Source organism: Salmo salar, chromosome 18 (genome assembly GCF_965601325.2).
Source record: "Salmo salar chromosome 18, fSalSal1, whole genome shotgun sequence".
NCBI lineage: Eukaryota > Metazoa > Chordata > Actinopteri > Salmoniformes > Salmonidae > Salmo > Salmo salar.
In genome coordinates, this window is record NC_138308.1 from 82,061,390 (window position 1) to 82,088,858 (window position 27,469).

Below are 27,469 nucleotides of genomic sequence, written 5' to 3' on the forward strand. Positions count from 1 at the left end.
CCGTCCATTTTACAAGTGGGTTAAACGACACTGTAGAGTAGCTATAGTGGAGTAAAGACAAGTACTGAACGTAATTTTACAATGAGGCTTCTCTCACAGGCAGAAGTAAAATGACAATAAAACGTTCACCTCCCCGTCGGGGAATTGAACCACAATCTCCAGCGTGACAGGCGGGGATACTGACCACTATACTAACGAGGACTGAGTGTGTGCTGGAATTCTACCTCTGCAGGTCACTTCCAGTTAAAGCAACAGCATCCCCTTCTTTGTCAATATGAGTCTACATTTAGACACGCATACACACACACACACAGCAGACTACCACGGTTATTTGAATATTCAAATCTCCAAACGGACCTCAGTATTTCATTACTTGTGTCCCTGTTCATTTTTGTTGACCTTTTTTGCGGGGGTGGGCCTATTTTAACAATGAAAACGTTTTTTCTAAATTAAATGATCATTGAGACATTATTACATACAGGGATATGCCGTGCCAATTGAAATGCTTTATTTAATAAAACAACAGTTGAACTGTTGAATTTAGCTTTGATGACGGTGCATCGAGCTAGCGCATTTAGTCCTCCAGTCAACTCTGACAACCATCCCTAACAAACACGATACCAACATTTTCCTATAAACAAGTCCTGCGCACACTTTAAACAACGAGACAAAATACATTCATTAGAATTTTCTCAAAGCTATACAAGGTGATATACAGTGATTTATCATAATGGGGGTTGCTGAAAATGAAAAGAAGTTCTAGCAGTAACAAGAGTGGATAATAGATTCTGAATTTATTGTTACTCAAACCAGATTAATATATACATACATACACATATCCAGAACCAGTCAAAAGTTGGGACACACCTACTCATTCAAGGGTTTTTTTCTTCTAGATTTTTTACTATTTTCTACATTGTAGAATAAAAGTGAAGACATCAAAACTATAAAATAACACATGGTATCTTGTAGTAACTAAAAAAGTGTTAAAGAAATAAAAATATATTTTATATTCTTCAAAGTAGCCACCCTTTGTCTTGATGACAGCTTTGCACACTCTTGGCATTCTCTCCACCAGCTGCACCTGGAATGCTTTTCAACAGTCTTGAAGGAGTTCCCAAATATGCTGAGCACTTGTTGGCTGCTTTTCCTTCACTCTGCGGTCCAACTCATCCCAAAATCTCTCAATTGAGTTGAGTTCAGGTGATTGTGGAGGCCAGGTCATCTGATGCAGCACTCCATCACTCTCCTTCTTGGTCAAATAGCCCTTACACAGCCTGGAGGTGTGTTGGGTCATTGTCCTGTTGAAAAACAAATGATAGTCCCACTAAGCGCAAACCAGATGGGATGGCGTATCGCTGCAGAATGCTGTGGTAGCCATGCTGGTTAAGTGTGCCTTGAATTCTAAATAAAATCACCAACAGTGTCACCAGCAAAGCATCCCCACACCATCACACCTCCTCCTTGCTTCACGTTGGGAATCACACACGCGGAGATCATGCGTTCACCTACTCCGCGTCTCACAAAGACAGAGCGGTTGGAACCAAAAATCTCAAATTTGGAGTCAGACCAAAGGACAGATTTCCAACAATCTAATGGCGATTGCTCGTGTTTCTTGGCCCAAGCAAGTCTCTTCATATTATTGGTGTCCTTTAGTAATGTTTTTGTTTTACAGCAATTCGACCATGAAGGCCTGATTCACGTAGTCTCTTCTGAACAGTTGATGTTGAGATGTGTCTGTTACTTGAACTCTGTGAAGCATTTATTTGGGCTGCAATTTCTGAGGCTGGTAACTCGAATGAACTTTTTCTCCGCAGCAGAGCTAACTCTGGGTCTTCCTTTCCTGTGGCGGTCCTCATGAGAGCCAGTTTCATCATAGTGCTTGATGGTTTTTGCGACTGCGCTTGAAGAAACTTTCAAAGTTGTTGAAATTTTCCAGATTGACTGACCTTCGCTTCTTAAAGTAATGATGTACCGCCGTTAAATATATATATATATATATATATATATATATATATATATATATATATACTGATCAAAAAAATAAAGGGAACACTTAAACAACACATCATCGATCTGAATGAAAGAAATAATCTTATTAAATACTTTTTTCTTTACATAGTTTAATGTGCTGACAACAAAATCACACAAAAATAATCAATGGAAATCCAATTTATCAACCCATGGAGGTCTGGATTTTGAGTCACACTCAGAATTAAAGTGGAAAACCACACTACAGGCTGATCCAACTTTGATGTAATGTCCTTAAAACAAGTCAAAATGAGGCTCAGTAGTGTGTGTGGCCTCCACGTGCCTGTATGACCTCCCTACAACGCCTGGGCATGCTCCTGATGAGGTGGCGGATGGTCTCCTGAGGGATCTCCTCCCAGACCTGGACTAAAGCATCCGCCAACTCTTGGACAGTCTGTGGTGCAACGTGGCGTTGGTGGATGGAGCGAGACATGATGTCCCAGATGTGCTCAATTGGATTCAGGTCTGGGGAACGGGCGGGCCAGTCCATAGGATCAATGCCTTTCCTCTTGTAGGAACTGCTGACACACTCCAGCCACATGAGGTCTAGCATTGTCTTGCATTAGGAGGAACCCAGGGCCAACTGAACCAGCATATGGTCTCACAAGGGGTCTGAGGATCTCATCTCGGTACCTAATGGCAGTCAGGCTACCTCTGGCGAGCACATGGAGGGCTGTGCGGCCCCCCAGAGAAATGCCACCCACCCCACCCCACACCATGACTGACCCACCGCCAAACCGGTCATGCTGGAGGATGTTGCAGGCAGCAGAACGTTCTCCACGGCGTCTCCAGACTCTGTCACGTCTGTCACGTGCTCAGTGTGAACCTGCTTTCATCTGTGAAGAGCACAGGGCGCCAGTGGCGAATTTGCCAATCTTGGTGTTCTCTGGCAAATGCCAAACGTCCTGCACGGTGTTGGGCTGTAAGCACAACCCCCACCTGTGGACGTCGGGCCCTCATACCACCCTCATGGAGTCTGTTTCTGACCGTTTGATCAGACACATGCACATTTGTGGCCTGCTGGAGGTCATTTTGCAGGGCTCTGGCAGTGCTTCTCCTGCTTCTCCTTGCACAAAGGCGGAGGTAGCGGTCCTGCTGCTGGGTTGTTGCCCTCCTACGGCCTCCTCCACGTCACCTGATGTACTGGCCTGTCTCCTGGTAGCGCCTCCATGCTCTGGACACTACGCTGACAGACACAGCAAACCTTCTTGCCACAGCTCGCATTGATGTGCCATCCTGGATGAGCTGCACTACCTGAGCCACTTGTGTGGGTTGTAGACTCCGTCTCAAGCTACCACTAGAGTGAAAGCACCGCCAGCATTCAAAAGTGACCAAAACATCAGCCAGGAAGCATAGGAACTGAGAAGTGGTCTGTGGTCCCCACCTGCAGAACCACTCCTTTATTGGGGGTGTCTTGCTAATTGCCTATAATTTCCACCTGTTGTCTATTCCATTTGCACAACAGCATGTGAAATTTATTGTCAATCAGTGTTGCTTCCTAAGTGGACAGTTTGATTTCACAGAAGTGTGATTGACTTGGAGTTACATTGTGTTGTTTAAGTGTTCCCTTTATTTTTTTGAGCACTGTATGTATATATATATATATATAACTAAATGATATAGTCCGTCGAGCCAGATTCATATACAGTGGTGTAAAGTACTTAAGTAAAAATACTTTAAAGTAATTCTTAAGTCGTTTTTTGGGGTATCTGTACTTAACTAATCATATTTTGGACTACTTTTACTTCACTACATTTCTAAAGAGAATAATGTACTTTTTACTCCATACATTTTCCCTGACACCCATAAGAAGTCGTTACATTTTGAATGCTTAGCAGGACAGGAAAATCGTGCAATTCACACACTTATCAAGAGAACATCCCGGGTCATCCCTACTGCCTCTTATCTGGCAGACTCACTAAACACAAATGATTTGTTTGTAAATTGTGGCTGAGTGGTGAACCGTGCCCCTGGCTCTCCGTAAATTAAAAAATAAGATAATCGTGTTGTTTGGTTTGCTTAATATAACACATTTTAAATGATTTACACTTTTACTTTTGATACTCAAGTACATTTAAAACCAAAAACGTTTAGATTTTACTACTGGAGTAACTTTTACTTGAGTCATTTTCTTTTAAAGCATCTTTACTTTTACTCAAGTATGAAAATTGGATACTTTTTCCACCACTGGTATCTATACTTTTACTCAAGAATGACAATTGGGTTCTTTTTCCACCACTGTTAATATATATTGATGATGTATATGGTCCTTCGAGAAGGATGCTTATCTATATACAAAAATATGGTCCTTTGAGCCAGATTTATATTTTCCTAACAAAACGGTCGAGATATACAGTAATAAAACCACAGGCCTTTGCTTTCAAATCAAATCCAAGTTTATTTGTCACGTGTGCCGAATACAACAGGTGTAGACCTTACAGTGAACTGCTTACTTACAGGCTCTTAACCAATAGTGCAAAAAAGGTATTAGGTGAACAATAGGTAAGTAAAGAAATAAAACAACAGTAAAAAGACAGGCTATATACAGTAGCGAGGCTATAAAAGTAGCGAGGCTACATACAGACACCGGTTAGTCAGGCTGGTTGAGGTAGTATGTACATGTAGATATGGTTAAAGTGACTAAGCATATATGATGAACAGAGAGTAGCAAAAGCGTAAAAGAGGGGTTGGCGGGACACAATGCAAATAGTTTGGGTAGCCATTTGATTGCCTGTTCAGGAGTCTTATGGCTTGCGGGTAAAAACTGTGTAGAAGCCTTTTTGTCCTAGACTTGGCACTCCGGTACGGCTTGCCATGCGGTAGTAGAGAGAACAGTCTATGACTGGGGTGGCTGGACTCTTTGACAATTTTTAGGGCCTTCCTCTGACACCACCTGGTGTAGAGGTCCTGGATGGCAGGCAGCTTAGCCCCAGTGATGTACTGGGCCGTACGCACTACCCTCTGTAGCTATATATGCAATCAGGCCACCGCCTCCCATTTTACCTGTGGTTTCAATGCGACTGTTCTCATGTTGTATGTTGAAACACATAAATCAAAACTTTAGATTAACAGTCTAAGGCTCAAAGCAATTGAGCCACAGACATGGAGTTGGTAAAAAGCTGACCTTTGACCCCTGGCTGTCTGCGATCTCATTCTATCTGGAGTTTAGATACATGGTGAAGCTATTCAGCAACTGATGATCACAGGCCACTGACACCCATTTTACTAGGATGTAAAATATCATACTCCTCCTCTTTTACATTCAACAACTCACCAATCACGTTTAAAAAAAGAGTACACGTCATCAAATTTACATACACTCCAGGAAAGTGTTCTTACATCACAGAGCTCAACAATTAGAAAACACTCGTCCCTGGGTGGGCTTGAACCACCAACCTTTAGATTAACAGTCTAACGCGCTAACCAATTGCGCCACAGAGACTAAACTGCTAGAACATGGACCCACGTGGAACAAGGACCACGTTCATTTCATGGAAATCACTCCGCCGTTACGTGGTTGCAAAAATGCTATTATCTTATCCAGAAAGAGACATATTCAGCTTCCATTCATAATTGTGCGGCTAAACAGAGGGGTAATATCCAGATCTGAACAGACGTATATACTACGTGGTTTATCTCAAAGACAGATGTTTTCTAAATGTTGTTCATGTCCCTCCCAATCCGTCTCCCGTTGAAGTAAAAGGACAATAAAATGTTCACCTCCCCGTCGGGGAATTGAACCCCGGTCTCCCGCGTGACAGGCGGGGATACTGACCACTATACTAACGAGGACTGAGTGTGTGCTGGAATTCTACCTCTGCAGGTCACTTTCAGTTAAAGCAACAGCATCCCCTTCTTTGTCAATATAAGTCCACATTTAGACACGCATACACACACACACACAGCAGACGACCACGGTTGTTTGAATATTCGAATATCCAAACGGACCTCAGTATTTCATTACTTGTGTGCCTGTTCATTTTTGTTGACCTTTTTTGCGGGGGTGGGCCTATTTTAATACTGAAAACGTTTTTTCTAAATTAAATGATCATTGAGACATTATTACATACAGGGATACACCGTGACAATTGAAATGCTTTATTTAATAAAACAACTGTTGAATTTACATTTGATGACGGTATATCGAGCTGGCGCATTTAGTCCTTCAGTCAACTCTTGACAACCATCCCTAACAAACACGGTCAACTCTGACAACTATCCCAAACAAACACGGTCAACTCTGACAACCATCCCTAACAAACACGATACCAACATTTTCCTATAAACAAGTCCTGCGCACACTTTAAACAACGAGACAAAATACATTCATTAGAATTTTCTCAAAGTTATACAAGGTGATATACAGTGATTTATCATAATGGGGGTTGCTGAAAATGAAAAGAAGTTCTAGCAGTAACAAGAGTGGATAATAGATTCTGAATTTATTGTTCCTCAAACCAGATTAATATAGACATACATACACATATCCAGAACCAGTCAAAAGTTGGGACACACCTACTCATTCAAGGTTTTTTTTCTTCTAGATTTTTTACTATTTTCTACATTGTAGAATAAAAGTGAAGACATCAAAACTATAAAATAACACATGGTATCTTGTAGTAACTAAAAAATTGTTAAAGAAATAAAAATATATTTTATATTCTTCAAAGTAGCCACCCTTTGTCTTGATGACAGCTTTGCACACTCTTGGCATTCTCTCCACCAGCTGCAAGTGGAATGCTTTTCAACAGTCTTGAAGGAGTTCCCACAAATGCTGAGCACTTGTTGGCTGCTTTTCCTTCACTCTGCGGTCCAACTCATCCCAAACTCTCTCAATCAGGTGATTGTGGAGGCCAGGTCATTTGATGCAGCACTCCATCACTCTCCTTCTTGGTCAAATAGCCCTTACACAGCCTGGAGGTGTGTTGGGTCATTGTCCTGTTGAAAAACAAATGATAGTCCCACTAAGCGCAAACCAGATGGGATGGCGTATCGCTGCAGAATACTGTGGTAGCAATGCTGGTTAAGTGTGCCTTGAATTCTAAATAAAATCACCAACAGTGTCACCAGCAAAGCATCCCCACACCATCACACCTCCTCCTTGCTTCACGGTGGGAATCACACACGCGGAGATCATGCGTTCACCTACTCCGCGTCTCACAAAGACAGAGCGGTTGGAACCAAAAATCTCACATTTGGAGTCAGACCAAAGGACAGATTTCCAACAATCTAATGGCCATTGCTCGTGTTTCTTGGCCCAAGCAAGTCTCTTCATATTATTGGTGTCCTTTAGTAATGTTTTTGTTTTACAGCAATTCGACCATGAAGGCCTGATTCACGTAGTCTCTTCTGAACAGTTGATGTTGAGATGTGTCTGTTACTTGAACTCTGTGAAGCATTTATTTGGGCTGCAATTTCTGAGGCTGGTAACTCGAATGAACTTTTTCTCCGCAGCAGAGCTAACTCTGGGTCTTCCTTTCCTGTGGCGGTCCTCATGAGAGCCAGTTTCATCATAGTGCTTGATGGTTTTTGCGACTGCGCTTGAAGAAACTTTCAAAGTTGTTGAAATTTTCCAGATTGACTGACCTTCGCTTCTTAAAGTAATGATGTACCGCCGTTAATATATATATATATATATATATATATATATATATATATATATATATATATATATATATATATATATATACTGATCAAAAAAATAAAGGGAACACTTAAACAACACATCCTCGATCTGAATGAAAGAAATAATCTTATTAAATACTTTTTTCTTTACATAGTTTAATGTGCTGACAACAAAATCACACAAAAATAATCAATGGAAATCCAATTTATCAACCCATGGAGGTCTGGATTTTGAGTCACACTCAGAATTAAAGTGGAAAACCACACTACAGGCTGATCCAACTTTGATGTAATGTCCTTAAAACAAGTCAAAATGAGGCTCAGTAGTGTGTGTGGCCTCCACGTGCCTGTATGACCTCCCTACAACGCCTGGGCATGCTCCTGATGAGGTGGCGGATGGTCTCCTGAGGGATCTCCTCCCAGACCTGGACTAAAGCATCCGCCAACTCTTGGACAGTCTGTGGTGCAACGTGGCGTTGGTGGATGGAGCGAGACATGATGTCCCAGATGTGCTCAATTGGATTCAGGTCTGGGGAACGGGCGGGCCAGTCCATAGGATCAATGCCTTTCCTCTTGTAGGAACTGCTGACACACTCCAGCCACATGAGGTCTAGCATTGTCTTGCATTAGGAGGAACCCAGGGCCAACTGAACCAGCATATGGTCTCACAAGGGGTCTGAGGATCTCATCTCGGTACCTAATGGCAGTCAGGCTACCTCTGGCGAGCACATGGAAGGCTGTGCGGCCCCCCAAAGAAATGCCACCCCACACCATGACTGACCCACCGCCAAACCGGTCATGCTGGAGGATGTTGCAGGCAGCAGAACGTTCTCCACGGCGTCTCCAGACTCTGTCACGTCTGTCACATGTGCTCAGTGTGAACCTGCTTTCATCTGTGAAGAGCACAGGGCGCCAGTGCCGAATTTGCCAATCTTGGTGTTCTCTGGCAAATGCCAAACGTCCTGCACGGTGTTGGGCTGTAAGCACAACCCCCCACCTGTGGACGTCGGGCCCTCATACCACCCTCATGGAGTCTGTTTCTGACCGTTTGAGCAGACACATGCACATTTGTGGCCTGCTGGAGGTCATTTTGCAGGGCTCTGGCAGTGCTTCTCCTGCTCCTCCTTGCACAAAGGCGTAGGTAGCGGTCCTGCTGCTGGGTTGTTGCCCTCCTACGGCCTCCTCCACATCTCCTGATGTACTGGCCTGTCTCCTGGTAGCGCCTCCATGCTCTGGACACTACGCTGACAGACACAGCAAACCTTCTTGCCACAGCTCGCATTGATGTGCCATCCTGGATGAGCTGCACTACCTGAGCCACTTGTGTGGGTTGTAGACTCCGTCTCAAGCTACCACTAGAGTGAAAGCACCGCCAGCATTCAAAAGTGACCAAAACATCAGCCAGGAAGCATAGGAACTGAGAAGTGGTCTGTGGTCCCCACCTGCAGAACCACTCCTTTATTGGGGGTGTCTTGGTAATTGCCTATAATTTCCACCTGTTGTCTATTCCATTTGCACAACAGCATGTGAAATTTATTGTCAATCAGTGTTGCTTCCTAAGTGGACAGTTTGATTTCACAGAAGTGTGATTGACTTGGAGTTACATTGTGTTGTTTAAGTGTTCCCTTTATTTTTTTGAGCACTGTATGTATATATATATATATATATATATATATATAACTAAATGATATAGTCCGTCGAGCCAGATTAATATACAGTGGTGTAAAGTACTTAAGTAAAAATACTTTAAAGTAATTCTTAAGTCGTTTTTTGGGGTATCTGTACTTAACTAATCATATTTTGGACTACTTTTACTTCACTACATTTCTAAAGAGAATAATGTACTTTTTACTCCATACATTTTCCCTGACACCCATAAGAAGTCGTTACATTTTGAATGCTTAGCAGGACAGGAAAATCGTGCAATTCACGCACTTATCAAGAGAACATCCCGGGTCATCCCTACTGCCTCTTATCTGGCAGACTCACTAAACACAAATGATTTGTTTGTAAATTGTGGCTGAGTGGTGAACCGTGCCCCTGGCTCTCCGTAAATTAAAAAATAAGATAATCGTGTTGTTTGGTTTGCTTAATATAACACATTTTAAATGATTTACACTTTTACTTTTGATACTCAAGTACATTTAAAACCAAAAACGTTTAGATTTTACTACTGGAGTAACTTTTACTTGAGTCATTTTCTTTTAAAGCATCTTTACTTTTACTCAAGTATGAAAATTGGATACTTTTTCCACCACTGGTATCTATACTTTTACTCAAGAATGACAATTGGGTTCTTTTTCCACCACTGTTAATATATATTGATGATGTATATGGTCCTTCGAGAAGGATGCTTATCTATATACAAAAATATGGTCCTTTGAGCCAGATTTATATTTTCCTAACAAAACGGTCGAGATATACAGTAATAAAACCACAGGCCTTTGCTTTCAAATCAAATCCAAGTTTATTTGTCACGTGTGCCGAATACAACAGGTGTAGACCTTACAGTGAACTGCTTACTTACAGGCTCTTAACCAATAGTGCAAAAAAGGTATTAGGTGAACAATAGGTAAGTAAAGAAATAAAACAACAGTAAAAAGACAGGCTATATACAGTAGCGAGGCTATAAAAGTAGCGAGGCTACATACAGACACCGGTTAGTCAGGCTGGTTGAGGTAGTATGTACATGTAGATATGGTTAAAGTGACTAAGCATATATGATGAACAGAGAGTAGCAAAAGCGTAAAAGAGGGGTTGGCGGGACACAATGCAAATAGTTTGGGTAGCCATTTGATTGCCTGTTCAGGAGTCTTATGGCTTGCGGGTAAAAACTGTGTAGAAGCCTTTTTGTCCTAGACTTGGCACTCCGGTACGGCTTGCCATGCGGTAGTAGAGAGAACAGTCTATGACTGGGGTGGCTGGACTCTTTGACAATTTTTAGGGCCTTCCTCTGACACCACCTGGTGTAGAGGTCCTGGATGGCAGGCAGCTTAGCCCCAGTGATGTACTGGGCCGTACGCACTACCCTCTGTAGCTATATATGCAATCAGGCCACCGCCTCCCATTTTACCTGTGGTTTCAATGCGACTGTTCTCATGTTGTATGTTGAAACACATAAATCAAAACTTTAGATTAACAGTCTAAGGCTCAAAGCAATTGAGCCACAGACATGGAGTTGGTAAAAAGCTGACCTTTGACCCCTGGCTGTCTGCGATCTCATTCTATCTGGAGTTTAGATACATGGTGAAGCTATTCAGCAACTGATGATCACAGGCCACTGACACCCATTTTACTAGGATGTAAAATATCATACTCCTCCTCTTTTACATTCAACAACTCACCAATCACGTTTAAAAAAAGAGTACACGTCATCAAATTTACACTCCAGGAAAGTGTTCTTACATCACAGAGCTCAACAATTAGAAAACACTCGTCCCTGGGTGGGCTTGAACCACCAACCTTTAGATTAACAGTCTAACGCGCTAACCAATTGCGCCACAGAGACTAAACTGCTAGAACATGGACCCACGTGGAACAAGGACCACGTTCATTTCATGGAAATCACTCCGCCGTTACGTGGTTGCAAAAATGCTATTATCTTATCCAGAAAGAGACATATTCAGCTTCCATTCATAATTGTGCGGCTAAACAGAGGGGTAATATCCAGATCTGAACAGACGTATATACTACGTGGTTTATCTCAAAGACAGATGTTTTCTAAATGTTGTTCATGTCCCTCCCAATCCGTCTCCCGTTGAAGTAAAAGGACAATAAAATGTTCACCTCCCCGTCGGGGAATTGAACCCCGGTCTCCCGCGTGACAGGCGGGGATACTGACCACTATACTAACGAGGACTGAGTGTGTGCTGGAATTCTACCTCTGCAGGTCACTTTCAGTTAAAGCAACAGCATCCCCTTCTTTGTCAATATAAGTCCACATTTAGACACGCATACACACACACACACAGCAGACGACCACGGTTGTTTGAATATTCGAATATCCAAACGGACCTCAGTATTTCATTACTTGTGTGCCTGTTCATTTTTGTTGACCTTTTTTGCGGGGGTGGGCCTATTTTAATACTGAAAACGTTTTTTCTAAATTAAATGATCATTGAGACATTATTACATACAGGGATACACCGTGACAATTGAAATGCTTTATTTAATAAAACAACTGTTGAATTTACATTTGATGACGGTATATCGAGCTGGCGCATTTAGTCCTTCAGTCAACTCTTGACAACCATCCCTAACAAACACGGTCAACTCTGACAACAATCCCAAACAAACACGGTCAACTCTGACAACCATCCCTAACAAACACGATACCAACATTTTCCTATAAACAAGTCCTGCGCACACTTTAAACAACGAGACAAAATACATTCATTAGAATTTTCTCAAAGTTATACAAGGTGATATACAGTGATTTATCATAATGGGGGTTGCTGAAAATGAAAAGAAGTTCTAGCAGTAACAAGAGTGGATAATAGATTCTGAATTTATTGTTCCTCAAAGCAGATTAATATAGACATACATACACATATCCAGAACCAGTCAAAAGTTGGGACACACCTACTCATTCAAGTTTTTTTTTTTCTAGATTTTTTACTATTTTCTACATTGTAGAATAAAAGTGAAGACATCAAAACTATAAAATAACACATGGTATCTTGTAGTAACTAAAAAAGTGTTAAAGAAATAAAAATATATTTTATATTCTTCAAAGTAGCCACCCTTTGTCTTGATGACAGCTTTGCACACTCTTGGCATTCTCTCCACCAGCTGCAAGTGGAATGCTTTTCAACAGTCTTGAAGGAGTTCCCACAAATGCTGAGCACTTGTTGGCTGCTTTTCCTTCACTCTGCGGTCCAACTCATCCCAAACTCTCTCAATCAGGTGATTGTGGAGGCCAGGTCATTTGATGCAGCACTCCATCACTCTCCTTCTTGGTCAAATAGCCCTTACACAGCCTGGAGGTGTGTTGGGTCATTGTCCTGTTGAAAAACAAATGATAGTCCCACTAAGCGCAAACCAGATGGGATGGCGTATCGCTGCAGAATACTGTGGTAGCAATGCTGGTTAAGTGTGCCTTGAATTCTAAATAAAATCACCAACAGTGTCACCAGCAAAGCATCCCCACACCATCACACCTCCTCCTTGCTTCACGGTGGGAATCACACACGCGGAGATCATGCGTTCACCTACTCCGCGTCTCACAAAGACAGAGCGGTTGGAACCAAAAATCTCAAATTTGGAGTCAGACCAAAGGACAGATTTCCAACAATCTAATGGCCATTGCTCGTGTTTCTTGGCCCAAGCAAGTCTCTTCATATTATTGGTGTCCTTTAGTAATGTTTTTGTTTTACAGCAATTCGACCATGAAGGCCTGATTCACGTAGTCTCTTCTGAACAGTTGATGTTGAGATGTGTCTGTTACTTGAACTCTGTGAAGCATTTATTTGGGCTGCAATTTCTGAGGCTGGTAACTCGAATGAACTTTTTCTCCGCAGCAGAGCTAACTCTGGGTCTTCCTTTCCTGTGGCGGTCCTCATGAGAGCCAGTTTCATCATAGTGCTTGATGGTTTTTGCGACTGCGCTTGAAGAAACTTTCAAAGTTGTTGAAATTTTCCAGATTGACTGACCTTCGCTTCTTAAAGTAATGATGTACCGCCGTTAAATATATATATATATATATATATATATATATACTGATCAAAAAAATAAAGGGAACACTTAAACAACACATCCTCGATCTGAATGAAAGAAATAATCTTATTAAATACTTTTTTCTTTACATAGTTTAATGTGCTGACAACAAAATCACACAAAAATAATCAATGGAAATCCAATTTATCAACCCATGGAGGTCTTGATTTTGAGTCACACTCAGAATTAAAGTGGAAAACCACACTACAGGCTGATCCAACTTTGATGTAATGTCCTTAAAACAAGTCAAAATGAGGCTCAGTAGTGTGTGTGGCCTCCACGTGCCTGTATGACCTCCCTACAACGCCTGGGCATGCTCCTGATGAGGTGGCGGATGGTCTCCTGAGGGATCTCCTCCCAGACCTGGACTAAAGCATCCGCCAACTCTTGGACAGTCTGTGGTGCAACGTGGCGTTGGTGGATGGAGCGAGACATGATGTCCCAGATGTGCTCAATTGGATTCAGGTCTGGGGAACGGGCGGGCCAGTCCATAGGATCAATGCCTTTCCTCTTGTAGGAACTGCTGACACACTCCAGCCACATGAGGTCTAGCATTGTCTTGCATTAGGAGGAACCCAGGGCCAACTGAACCAGCATATGGTCTCACAAGGGGTCTGAGGATCTCATCTCGGTACCTAATGGCAGTCAGGCTACCTCTGGCGAGCACATGGAGGGCTGTGCGGCCCCCCAGAGAAATGCCACCCACCCCACCCCACACCATGACTGACCCACCGCCAAACCGGTCATGCTGGAGGATGTTGCAGGCAGCAGAACGTTCTCCACGGCGTCTCCAGACTCTGTCACGTCTGTCACGTGCTCAGTGTGAACCTGCTTTCATCTGTGAAGAGCACAGGGCGCCAGTGGCGAATTTGCCAATCTTGGTGTTCTCTGGCAAATGCCAAACGTCCTGCACGGTGTTGGGCTGTAAGCACAACCCCCACCTGTGGACGTCGGGCCCTCATACCACCCTCATGGAGTCTGTTTCTGACCGTTTGATCAGACACATGCACATTTGTGGCCTGCTGGAGGTCATTTTGCAGGGCTCTGGCAGTGCTTCTCCTGCTTCTCCTTGCACAAAGGCGGAGGTAGCGGTCCTGCTGCTGGGTTGTTGCCCTCCTACGGCCTCCTCCACGTCTCCTGATGTACTGGCCTGTCTCCTGGTAGCGCCTCCATGCTCTGGACACTACGCTGACAGACACAGCAAACCTTCTTGCCACAGCTCGCATTGATGTGCCATCCTGGATGAGCTGCACTACCTGAGCCACTTGTGTGGGTTGTAGACTCCGTCTCAAGCTACCACTAGAGTGAAAGCACCGCCAGCATTCAAAAGTGACCAAAACATCAGCCAGGAAGCATAGGAACTGAGAAGTGGTCTGTGGTCCCCACCTGCAGAACCACTCCTTTATTGGGGGTGTCTTGCTAATTGCCTATAATTTCCACCTGTTGTCTATTCCATTTGCACAACAGCATGTGAAATTTATTGTCAATCAGTGTTGCTTCCTAAGTGGACAGTTTGATTTCACAGAAGTGTGATTGACTTGGAGTTACATTGTGTTGTTTAAGTGTTCCCTTTATTTTTTTGAGCAGTGTATGTATATATATATATATATATATATAACTAAATGATATAGTCCGTCGAGCCAGATTAATATACAGTGGTGTAAAGTACTTAAGTAAAAATACTTTAAAGTAATTCTTAAGTCGTTTTTTGGGGGTATCTGTACTTAACTAATCATATTTTGGACTACTTTTACTTCACTACATTTCTAAAGAGAATAATGTACTTTTTACTCCATACATTTTCCCTGACACCCATAAGAAGTCGTTACATTTTGAATGCTTAGCAGGACAGGAAAATCGTGCAATTCACGCACTTATCAAGAGAACATCCCGGGTCATCCCTACTGCCTCTTATCTGGCAGACTCACTAAACACAAATGATTTGTTTGTAAATTGTGGCTGAGTGGTGAACCGTGCCCCTGGGTCTCCGTAAATTAAAAAATAAGATAATCGTGTTGTTTGGTTTGCTTAATATAACACATTTTAAATGATTTACACTTTTACTTTTGATACTCAAGTACATTTAAAACCAAAAACGTTTAGATTTTACTACTGGAGTAACTTTTACTTGAGTCATTTTCTTTTAAAGCATCTTTACTTTTACTCAAGTATGAAAATTGGATACTTTTTCCACCACTGGTATCTATACTTTTACTCAAGAATGACAATTGGGTTCTTTTTCCACCACTGTTAATATATATTGATGATGTATATGGTCCTTCGAGAAGGATGCTTATCTATATACAAAAATATGGTCCTTTGAGCCAGATTTATATTTTCCTAACAAAACGGTCGAGATATACAGTAATAAAACCACAGGCCTTTGCTTTCAAATCAAATCCAAGTTTATTTGTCACGTGTGCCGAATACAACAGGTGTAGACCTTACAGTGAACTGCTTACTTACAGGCTCTTAACCAATAGTGCAAAAAAGGTATTAGGTGAACAATAGGTAAGTAAAGAAATAAAACAACAGTAAAAAGACAGGCTATATACAGTAGCGAGGCTATAAAAGTAGCGAGGCTACATACAGACACCGGTTAGTCAGGCTGGTTGAGGTAGTATGTACATGTAGATATGGTTAAAGTGACTAAGCATATATGATGAACAGAGAGTAGCAAAAGCGTAAAAGAGGGGTTGGCGGGACACAATGCAAATAGTTTGGGTAGCCATTTGATTGCCTGTTCAGGAGTCTTATGGCTTGCGGGTAAAAACTGTGTAGAAGCCTTTTTGTCCTAGACTTGGCACTCCGGTACGGCTTGCCATGCGGTAGTAGAGAGAACAGTCTATGACTGGGGTGGCTGGACTCTTTGACAATTTTTAGGGCCTTCCTCTGACACCACCTGGTGTAGAGGTCCTGGATGGCAGGCAGCTTAGCCCCAGTGATGTACTGGGCCGTACGCACTACCCTCTGTAGCTATATATGCAATCAGGCCACCGCCTCCCATTTTACCTGTGGTTTCAATGCGACTGTTCTCATGTTGTATGTTGAAACACATAAATCAAAACTTTAGATTAACAGTCTAAGGCTCAAAGCAATTGAGCCACAGACATGGAGTTGGTAAAAAGCTGACCTTTGACCCCTGGCTGTCTGCGATCTCATTCTATCTGGAGTTTAGATACATGGTGAAGCTATTCAGCAACTGATGATCACAGGCCACTGACACCCATTTTACTAGGATGTAAAATATCATACTCCTCCTCTTTTACATTCAACAACTCACCAATCACGTTTAAAAAAAGAGTACACGTCATCAAATTTACATACACTCCAGGAAAGTGTTCTTACATCACAGAGCTCAACAATTAGAAAACACTCGTCCCTGGGTGGGCTTGAACCACCAACCTTTAGATTAACAGTCTAACGCGCTAACCAATTGCGCCACAGAGACTAAACTGCTAGAACATGGACCCACGTGGAACAAGGACCACGTTCATTTCATGGAAATCACTCCGCCGTTACGTGGATGCAAAAATGCTATTATCTTATCCAGAAAGAGACATATTCAGCTTCCATTCATAATTGTGCGGCTAAACAGAGGGGTAATATCCAGATCTGAACAGACGTATATACTACGTGGTTTATCTCAAAGACAGATGTTTTCTAAATGTTGTTCATGTCCCTCCCAATCCGTCTCCCGTTGAAGTAAAAGGACAATAAAATGTTCACCTCCCCGTCGGGGAATTGAACCCCGGTCTCCCGCGTGACAGGCGGGGATACTGACCACTATACTAACGAGGACTGAGTGTGTGCTGGAATTCTACCTCTGCAGGTCACTTTCAGTTAAAGCAACAGCATCCCCTTCTTTGTCAATATAAGTCCACATTTAGACACGCATACACACACACACACAGCAGACGACCACGGTTGTTTGAATATTCAAATATCCAAACGGACCTCAGTATTTCATTACTTGTGTGCCTGTTCATTTTTGTTGACCTTTTTTGCGGGGGTGGGCCTATTTTAACACTGAAAACGTTTTTTCTAAATTAAATGATCATTGAGACATTATTACATACAGGGATACACCGTGCCAATTGAAATGCTTTATTTAATAAAACAACAGTTGAACTGTTGAATTTACATTTGATGACGGTATATCGAGCTGGCGCATTTAGTCCTTCAGTCAACTCTTGACAACCATCCCTAACAAACACGGTCAACTCTGACAACTATCCCAAACAAACACGGTCAACTCTGACAACCATCCCTAACAAACACGATACCAACATTTTCCTATAAACAAGTCCTGCGCACACTTTAAACAACGAGACAAAATACATTCATTAGAATTTTCTCAAAGTTATACAAGGTGATATACAGTGATTTATCATAATGGGGGTTGCTGAAAATGAAAAGAAGTTCTAGCAGTAACAAGAGTGGATAATAGATTCTGAATTTATTGTTCCTCAAACCAGATTAATATAGACATACATACACATATCCAGAACCAGTCAAAAGTTGGGACACACCTACTCATTCAAGGTTTTTTTTCTTCTAGATTTTTTACTATTTTCTACATTGTAGAATAAAAGTGAAGACATCAAAACTATAAAATAACACATGGTATCTTGTAGTAACTAAAAAAGTGTTAAAGAAATAAAAATATATTTTATATTCTTCAAAGTAGCCACCCTTTGTCTTGATGACAGCTTTGCACACTCTTGGCATTCTCTCCACCAGCTGCACCTGGAATGCTTTTCAACAGTCTTGAAGGAGTTCCCACAAATGCTGAGCACTTGTTGGCTGCTTTTCCTTCACTCTGCGGTCCAACTCATCCCAAACTCTCTCAATCAGGTGATTGTGGAGGCCAGGTCATTTGATGCAGCACTCCATCACTCTCCTTCTTGGTCAAATAGCCCTTACACAGCCTGGAGGTGTGTTGGGTCATTGTCCTGTTGAAAAACAAATGATAGTCCCACTAAGCGCAAACCAGATGGGATGGCGTATCGCTGCAGAATACTGTGGTAGCAATGCTGGTTAAGTGTGCCTTGAATTCTAAATAAAATCACCAACAGTGTCACCAGCAAAGCATCCCCACACCATCACACCTCCTCCTTGCTTCACGGTGGGAATCACACACGCGGAGATCATGCGTTCACCTACTCCGCGTCTCACAAAGACAGAGCGGTTGGAACCAAAAATCTCAAATTTGGAGTCAGACCAAAGGACAGATTTCCAACAATCTAATGGCCATTGCTCGTGTTTCTTGGCCCAAGCAAGTCTCTTCATATTATTGGTGTCCTTTAGTAATGTTTTTGTTTTACAGCAATTCGACCATGAAGGCCTGATTCACGTAGTCTCTTCTGAACAGTTGATGTTGAGATGTGTCTGTTACTTGAACTCTGTGAAGCATTTATTTGGGCTGCAATTTCTGAGGCTGGTAACTCGAATGAACTTTTTCTCCGCAGCAGAGCTAACTCTGGGTCTTCCTTTCCTGTGGCGGTCCTCATGAGAGCCAGTTTCATCATAGCGCTTGATGGTTTTTGCGACTGCGCTTGAAGAAACTTTCAAAGTTGTTGAAATTTTCCAGATTGACTGACCTTCGCTTCTTAAAGTAATGATGTACCGCCGTTAAATATATATATATATATATATATATATATATATATATATATATATATATATATATATATATATACTGATCAAAAAAATAAAGGGAACACTTAAACAACACATCCTCGATCTGAATGAAAGAAATAATCTTATTAAATACTTTTTTCTTTACATAGTTGAATGTGCTGACAACAAAATCACACAAAAATAATCAATGGAAATCCAATTTATCAACCCATGGAGGTCTGGATTTGGAGTCACACTCAAAATTAAAGTGGAAAACCACACTACAAGCTGATCCAACTTTGATGTAATGTCCTTAAAACAAGTCAAAATGAGGCTCAGTAGTGTGTGTGGCCTCCACGTGCCTGTATGACCTCCCTACAACGCCTGGGCATGCTCCTGATGAGGTGGCGGATGGTCTCCTGAGGGATCTCCTCCGAGACCTGGACTAAAGCATCCGCCAACTCTTGGACAGTCTGTGGTGCAACGTGGCGTTGGTGGATGGAGCGAGACATGATGTCCCAGATGTGCTCAATTGGATTCAGGTCTGGGGAACGGGCGGGCCAGTCCATAGGATCAATGCCTTTCCTCTTGTAGGAACTGCTGACACACTCCAGCCACATGAGGTCTAGCATTGTCTTGCATTAGGAGGAACCCAGGGCCAACTGAACCAGCATATGGTCTCACAAGGGGTCTGAGGATCTCATCTCGGTACCTAATGGCAGTCAGGCTACCTCTGGCGAGCACATGGAGGGCTGTGCGGCCCCCCAAAGAAATGCCACCCACCCCACCCCACACCACACCATGACTGACCCACCGCCAAACCGGTCATGCTGGAGGATGTTGCAGGCAGCAGAACGTTCTCCACGGCGTCTCCAGACTCTGTCACGTCTGTCACGTGCTCAGTGTGAACGTGCTTTCATCTGTGAAGAGCACAGGGCGCCAGTGGCGAATTTGCCAATCTTGGTGTTCTCTGGCAAATGCCAAACGTCCTGCACGGTGTTGGGCTGTAAGCACAACCCCCACCTGTGGACGTCGGGCCCTCATACCACCCTCATGGAGTCTGTTTCTGACCGTTTGATCAGACACATGCACATTTGTGGCCTGCTGGAGGTCATTTTGCAGGGCTCTGGCAGTGCTTCTCCTGCTTCTCCTTGCACAAAGGCGGAGGTAGCGGACCTGCTGCTGGGTTGTTGCCCTCCTACGGCCTTCTCCACGTCTCCTGATGTACTGGCCTGTCTCCTGGTAGCGCCTCCATGCTCTGGACACTACGCTGACAGACACAGCAAACCTTCTTGCCACAGCTCGCATTGATGTGCCATCCTGGATGAGCTGCACTACCTGAGCCACTTGTGTGGGTTGTAGACTCCGTCTCATGCTACCACTAGAGTGAAAGCACCGCCAGCATTCAAAAGTGACCAAAACATCAGCCAGGAAGCATAGGAACTGAGAAGTGGTCTGTGGTCCCCACCTGCAGAACCACTCCTTTATTGGGGGTGTCTTGCTAATTGCCTATAATTTCCACCTGTTGTCTATTCCATTTGCACAACAGCATGTGAAATTTATTGTCAATCAGTGTTGCTTCCTAAGTGGACAGTTTGATTTCACAGAAGTGTGATTGACTTGGAGTTACATTGTGTTGTTTAAGTGTTCCCTTTATTTTTTTGAGCACTGTATGTATATATATATATATATATATATATATATATATATATATATATATATATATATATATATATATATATATATCATGATATAGTCCGTCGAGCCAGATTAATATACAGTGGTGTAAAGTACTTAAGTAAAAATACTTTAAAGTAATTCTTAAGTCGTTTTTTGGGGTATCTGTACTTAACTAATCATATTTTGGACTACTTTTACTTCACTACATTTCTAAAGAGAATAATGTACTTTTTACTCCATACATTTTCCCTGACACCCATAAGAAGTCGTTACATTTTGAATGCTTAGCAGGACAGGAAAATCGTGCAATTCACGCACTTATCAAGAGAACATCCCGGGTCATCCCTACTGCCTCTTATCTGGCAGACTCACTAAACACAAATGATTTGTTTGTAAATTGTGGCTGAGTGGTGAACCGTGCCCCTGGCTCTCCGTAAATTAAAAAATAAGATAATCGTGTTGTTTGGTTTGCTTAATATAACACATTTTAAATGATTTACACTTTTACTTTTGATACTCAAGTACATTTAAAACCAAAAACGTTTAGATTTTACTACTGGAGTAACTTTTACTTGAGTCATTTTCTTTTAAAGCATCTTTACTTTTACTCAAGTATGACAATTGGGTTCTTTTTCCACCACTGTTAATATATATTGATGATGTATATGGTCCTTCGAGAAGGATGCTTATCTATATACAAAAATATGGTCCTTTGAGCCAGATTTATATTTTCCTAACAAAACGGTCGAGATATACAGTAATAAAACCACAGGCCTTTGCTTTCAAATCAAATCCAAGTTTATTTGTCACGTGTGCCGAATACAACAGGTGTAGACCTTACAGTGAACTGCTTACTTACAGGCTCTTAACCAATAGTGCAAAAAAGGTATTAGGTGAACAATAGGTAAGTAAAGAAATAAAACAACAGTAAAAAGACAGGCTATATACAGTAGCGAGGCTATAAAAGTAGCGAGGCTACATACAGACACCGGTTAGTCAGGCTGGTTGAGGTAGTATGTACATGTAGATATGGTTAAAGTGACTAAGCATATATGATGAACAGAGAGTAGCAAAAGCGTAAAAGAGGGGTTGGCGGGACACAATGCAAATAGTTTGGGTAGCCATTTCATTGCCTGTTCAGGAGTCTTATGGCTTGCGGGTAAAAACTGTGTAGAAGCCTTTTTGTCCTAGACTTGGCACTCCGGTACGGCTTGCCATGCGGTAGTAGAGAGAACAGTCTATGACTGGGGTGGCTGGACTCTTTGACAATTTTTAGGGCCTTCCTCTGACACCACCTGGTGTAGAGGTCCTGGATGGCAGGCAGCTTAGCCCCAGTGATGTACTGGGCCGTACGCACTACCCTCTGTAGCTATATATGCAATCAGGCCACCGCCTCCCATTTTACCTGTGGTTTCAATGCGACTGTTCTCATGTTGTATGTTGAAACACATAAATCAAAACTTTAGATTAACAGTCTAAGGCTCAAAGCAATTGAGCCACAGACATGGAGTTGGTAAAAAGCTGACCTTTGACCCCTGGCTGTCTGCGATCTCATTCTATCGGGAGTTTAGATACATGGTGAAGCTATTCAGCAACTGATGATCACAGGCCACTGACACCCATTTTACTAGGATGTAAAATATCATACTCCTCCTCTTTTAGATTCAACAACTCACCAATCACGTTTAAAAAAAGAGTACACGTCATCAAATTTACACTCCAGGAAAGTGTTCTTACATCACAGAGCTCAACAATTAGAAAACACTCGTCCCTGGGTGGGCTTGAACCACCAACCTTTAGATTAACAGTCTAACGCGCTAACCAATTGCGCCACAGAGACTAAACTGCTAGGACATGGACCCACGTGGAACAAGGACCACGTTCATTTCATGGAAATCACTCCGCCGTTACGTGGTTGCAAAAATGCTATTATCTTATCCAGAAAGAGACATATTCAGCTTCCATTCATAATTGTGCGGCTAAACAGAGGGGTAATATCCAGATCTGAACAGACGTATATACTACGTGGTTTATCTCAAAGACAGATGTTTTCTAAATGTTGTTCATGTCCCTCCCAATCCGTCTCCCGGTGAAGTAAAAGGACAATAAAATGTTCACCTCCCCGTCGGGGAATTGAACCCCGGTCTCCCGCGTGACAGGCGGGGATACTGACCACTATACTAACGAGGACTGAGTGTGTGCTGGAATTCTACCTCTGCAGGTCACTTTCAGTTAAAGCAACAGCATCCCCTTCTTTGTCAATATAAGTCCACATTTAGACACGCATACACACACACACACAGCAGACGACCACGGTTGTTTGAATATTCAAATATCCAAACGGACCTCAGTATTTCATTACTTGTGTGCCTGTTCATTTTTGTTGACCTTTTTTGCGGGGGTGGGCCTATTTTAACACTGAAAACGTTTTTTCTAAATTAAATGATCATTGAGACATTATTACATACAGGGATACACCGTGCCAATTGAAATGCTTTATTTAATAAAACAACAGTTGAACTGTTGAATTTACATTTGATGACGGTATATCGAGCTGGCGCATTTAGTCCTTCAGTCAACTCTTGACAACCATCCCTAACAAACACGGTCAACTCTGACAACTATCCCAAACAAACACGGTCAACTCTGACAACCATCCCTAACAAACACGATACCAACATTTTCCTATAAACAAGTCCTGCGCACACTTTAAACAACGAGACAAAATACATTCATTAGAATTTTCTCAAAGTTATACAAGGTGATATACAGTGATTTATCATAATGGGGGTTGCTGAAAATGAAAAGAAGTTCTAGCAGTAACAAGAGTGGATAATAGATTCTGAATTTATTGTTCCTCAAAGCAGATTAATATAGACATACATACACATATCCAGAACCAGTCAAAAGTTGGGACACACATACTCATTCAAGTTTTTTTTTTTCTAGATTTTTTACTATTTTCTACATTGTAGAATAAAAGTGAAGACATCAAAACTATAAAATAACACATGGTATCTTGTAGTAACTAAAAAAGTGTTAAAGAAATAAAAATATATTTTATATTCTTCAAAGTAGCCACCCTTTGTCTTGATGACAGCTTTGCACACTCTTGGCATTCTCTCCACCAGCTGCAAGTGGAATGCTTTTCAACAGTCTTGAAGGAGTTCCCACAAATGCTGAGCACTTGTTGGCTGCTTTTCCTTCACTCTGCGGTCCAACTCATCCCAAACTCTCTCAATCAGGTGATTGTGGAGGCCAGGTCATTTGATGCAGCACTCCATCACTCTCCTTCTTGGTCAAATAGCCCTTACACAGCCTGGAGGTGTGTTGGGTCATTGTCCTGTTGAAAAACAAATGATAGTCCCACTAAGCGCAAACCAGATGGGATGGCGTATCGCTGCAGAATACTGTGGTAGCAATGCTGGTTAAGTGTGCCTTGAATTCTAAATAAAATCACCAACAGTGTCACCAGCAAAGCATCCCCACACCATCACACCTCCTCCTTGCTTCACGGTGGGAATCACACACGCGGAGATCATGCGTTCACCTACTCCGCGTCTCACAAAGACAGAGCGGTTGGAACCAAAAATCTCAAATTTGGAGTCAGACCAAAGGACAGATTTCCAACAATCTAATGGCCATTGCTCGTGTTTCTTGGCCCAAGCAAGTCTCTTCATATTATTGGTGTCCTTTAGTAATGTTTTTGTTTTACAGCAATTCGACCATGAAGGCCTGATTCACGTAGTCTCTTCTGAACAGTTGATGTTGAGATGTGTCTGTTACTTGAACTCTGTGAAGCATTTATTTGGGCTGCAATTTCTGAGGCTGGTAACTCGAATGAACTTTTTCTCCGCAGCAGAGCTAACTCTGGGTCTTCCTTTCCTGTGGCGGTCCTCATGAGAGCCAGTTTCATCATAGCGCTTGATGGTTTTTGCGACTGCGCTTGAAGAAACTTTCAAAGTTGTTGAAATTTTCCAGATTGACTGACCTTCGCTTCTTAAAGTAATGATGTACCGCCGTTAAATATATATATATATATATATATATATATACTGATCAAAAAAATAAAGGGAACACTTAAACAACACATCCTCGATCTGAATGAAAGAAATAATCTTATTAAATACTTTTTTCTTTACATAGTTTAATGTGCTGACAACAAAATCACACAAAAATAATCAATGGAAATCCAATTTATCAACCCATGGAGGTCTTGATTTTGAGTCACACTCAGAATTAAAGTGGAAAACCACACTACAGGCTGATCCAACTTTGATGTAATGTCCTTAAAACAAGTCAAAATGAGGCTCAGTAGTGTGTGTGGCCTCCACGTGCCTGTATGACCTCCCTACAACGCCTGGGCATGCTCCTGATGAGGTGGCGGATGGTCTCCTGAGGGATCTCCTCCCAGACCTGGACTAAAGCATCCGCCAACTCTTGGACAGTCTGTGGTGCAACGTGGCGTTGGTGGATGGAGCGAGACATGATGTCCCAGATGTGCTCAATTGGATTCAGGTCTGGGGAACGGGCGGGCCAGTCCATAGGATCAATGCCTTTCCTCTTGTAGGAACTGCTGACACACTCCAGCCACATGAGGTCTAGCATTGTCTTGCATTAGGAGGAACCCAGGGCCAACTGAACCAGCATATGGTCTCACAAGGGGTCTGAGGATCTCATCTCGGTACCTAATGGCAGTCAGGCTACCTCTGGCGAGCACATGGAGGGCTGTGCGGCCCCCCAGAGAAATGCCACCCACCCCACCCCAAACCATGACTGACCCACCGCCAAACCGGTCATGCTGGAGGATGTTGCAGGCAGCAGAACGTTCTCCACGGCGTCTCCAGACTCTGTCACGTCTGTCACGTGCTCAGTGTGAACCTGCTTTCATCTGTGAAGAGCACAGGGCGCCAGTGGCGAATTTGCCAATCTTGGTGTTCTCTGGCAAATGCCAAACGTCCTGCACGGTGTTGGGCTGTAAGCACAACCCCCACCTGTGGACGTCGGGCCCTCATACCACCCTCATGGAGTCTGTTTCTGACCGTTTGATCAGACACATACACATTTGTGGCCTGCTGGAGGTCATTTTGCAGGGCTCTGGCAGTGCTTCTCCTGCTTCTCCTTGCACAAAGGCGGAGGTAGCGGTCCTGCTGCTGGGTTGTTGCCCTCCTACGGCCTCCTCCACGTCTCCTGATGTACTGGCCTGTCTCCTGGTAGCGCCTCCATGCTCTGGACACTACGCTGACAGACACAGCAAACCTTCTTGCCACAGCTCGCATTGATGTGCCATCCTGGATGAGCTGCACTACCTGAGCCACTTGTGTGGGTTGTAGACTCCGTCTCAAGCTACCACTAGAGTGAAAGCACCGCCAGCATTCAAAAGTGACCAAAACATCAGCCAGGAAGCATAGGAACTGAGAAGTGGTCTGTGGTCCCCACCTGCAGAACCACTCCTTTATTGGGGGTGTCTTGCTAATTGCCTATAATTTCCACCTGTTGTCTATTCCATTTGCACAACAGCATGTGAAATTTATTGTCAATCAGTGTTGCTTCCTAAGTGGACAGTTTGATTTCACAGAAGTGTGATTGACTTGGAGTTACATTGTGTTGTTTAAGTGTTCCCTTTATTTTTTTGAGCAGTGTATGTATATATATATATATATATATATAACTAAATGATATAGTCCGTCGAGCCAGATTAATATACAGTGGTGTAAAGTACTTAAGTAAAAATACTTTAAAGTAATTCTTAAGTCGTTTTTTGGGGGTATCTGTACTTAACTAATCATATTTTGGACTACTTTTACTTCACTACATTTCTAAAGAGAATAATGTACTTTTTACTCCATACATTTTCCCTGACACCCATAAGAAGTCGTTACATTTTGAATGCTTAGCAGGACAGGAAAATCGTGCAATTCACGCACTTATCAAGAGAACATCCCGGGTCATCCCTACTGCCTCTTATCTGGCAGACTCACTAAACACAAATGATTTGTTTGTAAATTGTGGCTGAGTGGTGAACCGTGCCCCTGGGTCTCCGTAAATTTAAAAATAAGATAATCGTGTTGTTTGGTTTGCTTAATATAACACATTTTAAATGATTTACACTTTTACTTTTGATACTCAAGTACATTTAAAACCAAAAACGTTTAGATTTTACTACTGGAGTAACTTTTACTTGAGTCATTTTCTTTTAAAGCATCTTTACTTTTAATCAAGTATGAAAATTGGATACTTTTTCCACCACTGGTATCTATACTTTTACTCAAGAATGACAATTGGGTTCTTTTTCCACCACTGTTAATATATATTGATGATGTATATGGTCCTTCGAGAAGGATGCTTATCTATATACAAAAATATGGTCCTTTGAGCCAGATTTATATTTTCCTAACAAAACGGTCGAGATATACAGTAATAAAACCACAGGCCTTTGCTTTCAAATCAAATCCAAGTTTATTTGTCACGTGTGCCGAATACAACAGGTGTAGACCTTACAGTGAACTGCTTACTTACAGGCTCTTAACCAATAGTGCAAAAAAGGTATTAGGTGAACAATAGGTAAGTAAAGAAATAAAACAACAGTAAAAAGACAGGCTATATACAGTAGCGAGGCTATAAAAGTAGCGAGGCTACATACAGACACCGGTTAGTCAGGCTGGTTGAGGTAGTATGTACATGTAGATATGGTTAAAGTGACTAAGCATATATGATGAACAGAGAGTAGCAAAAGCGTAAAAGAGGGGTTGGCGGGACACAATGCAAATAGTTTGGGTAGCCATTTGATTGCCTG

At 42.3% G+C, this 27,469-nt stretch overlaps 8 non-coding genes across 8 annotated transcripts; all 8 read right to left on the reverse strand.

Moving 5' to 3' along the window:
* Positions 1-5,399: 5,399 nt before the first annotated feature.
* trnan-guu (transfer RNA asparagine (anticodon GUU)) lies at positions 5,400-5,473 on the reverse strand. Its single transcript has one exon. It is a non-coding gene; the product is annotated as a tRNA-Asn (tRNA).
* A 278-nt stretch (positions 5,474-5,751) lies between these two features.
* On the reverse strand, positions 5,752-5,823 carry trnad-guc (transfer RNA aspartic acid (anticodon GUC)). Its single transcript has one exon. It is a non-coding gene; the product is annotated as a tRNA-Asp (tRNA).
* A 5,267-nt stretch (positions 5,824-11,090) lies between these two features.
* On the reverse strand, positions 11,091-11,164 carry trnan-guu (transfer RNA asparagine (anticodon GUU)). Its single transcript has one exon. It is a non-coding gene; the product is annotated as a tRNA-Asn (tRNA).
* Positions 11,165-11,442: 278 nt separating this feature from the next.
* Positions 11,443-11,514, reverse strand: trnad-guc (transfer RNA aspartic acid (anticodon GUC)). Its single transcript has one exon. It is a non-coding gene; the product is annotated as a tRNA-Asp (tRNA).
* Positions 11,515-16,748: 5,234 nt separating this feature from the next.
* trnan-guu (transfer RNA asparagine (anticodon GUU)) lies at positions 16,749-16,822 on the reverse strand. The gene has a single exon. It is a non-coding gene; the product is annotated as a tRNA-Asn (tRNA).
* A 278-nt stretch (positions 16,823-17,100) lies between these two features.
* On the reverse strand, positions 17,101-17,172 carry trnad-guc (transfer RNA aspartic acid (anticodon GUC)). Its single transcript has one exon. It is a non-coding gene; the product is annotated as a tRNA-Asp (tRNA).
* Positions 17,173-22,439: 5,267 nt separating this feature from the next.
* On the reverse strand, positions 22,440-22,513 carry trnan-guu (transfer RNA asparagine (anticodon GUU)). The gene has a single exon. It is a non-coding gene; the product is annotated as a tRNA-Asn (tRNA).
* Positions 22,514-22,791: 278 nt separating this feature from the next.
* On the reverse strand, positions 22,792-22,863 carry trnad-guc (transfer RNA aspartic acid (anticodon GUC)). The gene has a single exon. It is a non-coding gene; the product is annotated as a tRNA-Asp (tRNA).
* Between the last annotated feature and the right edge of the window lie 4,606 nt (positions 22,864-27,469).